General features: G+C 35.9%; 1 protein-coding gene across 1 annotated transcript in view; it reads left to right on the top strand.

The window, feature by feature from the left end:
• LOC106532056 (paired box protein Pax-6) overlaps positions 1–1832 on the top strand; it is a gene marked incomplete at its 5' end in the record, with an annotated part of 44586 nt that overhangs the window by 3355 nt on the left and 39399 nt on the right.

Genomic DNA, 1832 nt, shown 5'->3' with positions numbered 1-1832 from the left:
ATATGCATTCCCTGTTCCCTGACAACTAAATATCACCTACATTATGCCATCAAACTATTGCACACCAACAAAAGAAACCAGACAACTTATGTTTTATTTCCACCATGTCTTTTCCTCTCCTTGAAAAGTGAAGCAAGGGAATGAGGAGCAGCAGCCTTTGTGCACATGAGCCTTCAGTTTTAGCCCAGAAAAGAAGAAGTTACTTAATGTATTCATGTTTATGTGCTGTCCAGAAAAAGCACTTAAATAGTACTGCTAAAATAATATTAGCATTTACTTTTTTTGTACAGTAATATTGATACATAATATAATGCATATTTTTTATTTAGTAAATTCTAGTAGTTTAGAGATTTTGATATTTTTTTGTAAAATTTAAAAGAATAATTAAATAAATGTTACTACACCCAAAAGTTTGTTTTTTCAGTGTACACATGACAAAACTGGTTTTATGATAGAAATAAGCGCCAAAGTGTAGCATGATATAATCCTCTGACCCGGGACTACATGTGTCTCTGCTCCGCTGTGCTGCGCTGCGCAGTTCGCAGCTGTTCGTCAGGCAGCAGTGACAGGAGGGGTGAATAAGAGGGGAACACCTGTAATCTATGAATGAATGAACATCCAATCATTTAATAACAAACAAGTGAAAACATCTCAAATGAATGAATGATCATCAGTTTTGATGGGTCAGATTTAACTCAGGTTCATTTTAACCAAAATATAAAGTTTTGTCAATTTCTACTCCAATCTTGCAGGTACAAAAAGAAGTAGTCTGTCACTACGTACCCACAGCAGCACAGTGGATCAGTGGGTAGCTCTGTTGCTTTGCGGTCTCAATTCCCAGTTTGGACCTGAGTTCTGTGTGGAGTTTACATGTTCTCCTCGTGTTTGTGTGGGTTTTCTTCCAGTTTCCTCCCACAGTCTGAAAACATGATGTCAGGCTCAGGAGGACCTTGAAAAGGACCTCCATGATCTTGTGGGATTAGCTCAAGTAAAGGTTAATGATAAAATACTCTCTACCACATTGGTACCCACCTCAGTTAACAGTTTAATTATCAATACAACCATGTATGATGTGAAAACAGTTACAACAGTTGCACTTTTAGTAATTTAGCAAAATTGCATGTGGTTGTTTTTGCTCCATGTTGTTAGTTTTATTAAACAATATGTGGTCAAATCCCCACATTTATGAGTGACAGCTTTTCCAAGTTGGTTTTTTTCAAGGAGGGTGACTTTGATCAAAACCATCATTTGAAAATGCATTTATGGAGCTAAAATGTTTAGACAAAGTTAATTATTTAACTCAATTATTATTATTTTAAACCTTCTAATATGGAAATTTTTCCAGGTATTTAAGATTCAGATTTACTGTGAAATCTGGTTCACAAATCAAGTTTATATAATAAATTCGTTATTAATGTTCTGATTCCATCATGCTGTGGTTGTGTGAATATTCAGATAGCCACAAAAAAATCTACTTTTTGACAATAAAATGTTTGCATGACTCACAGTTTGTGAATAAAAAGACGAGTTTTAATTTTACTCACAAGTCTGTTGGAAGTAATATTTGTTTGAGAACCAGGGGTACGTCCTCGTACCCAAAAGGGTACCAAATGACGGGGGTAAGTTTTGGCAGAAGGCCAAGTTGACCGCCACACATCTGTGTTTTTGGGAATGAGTTTTTAACACTTATTATTCTGGCAAAAACTCATTTCATAAAACAGAAAACGGAACTAAAACTGACAAAACGATTCAGCTGCCGGCAGGGATTTTGTCTGTTTTTAACTAATGTGTGTGTGTGTGTGTGTGTGTGTGTGTGTGTGTGTGTGTGTGTG

This window comes from Austrofundulus limnaeus, unplaced genomic scaffold (assembly GCF_001266775.1).
Source record: "Austrofundulus limnaeus strain Quisiro unplaced genomic scaffold, Austrofundulus_limnaeus-1.0 Scaffold713, whole genome shotgun sequence".
NCBI lineage: Eukaryota > Metazoa > Chordata > Actinopteri > Cyprinodontiformes > Rivulidae > Austrofundulus > Austrofundulus limnaeus.
The sequence above is the reverse complement of the archived record's forward strand: the minus strand, read 5'-3'. Positions and strand labels throughout refer to the sequence as shown.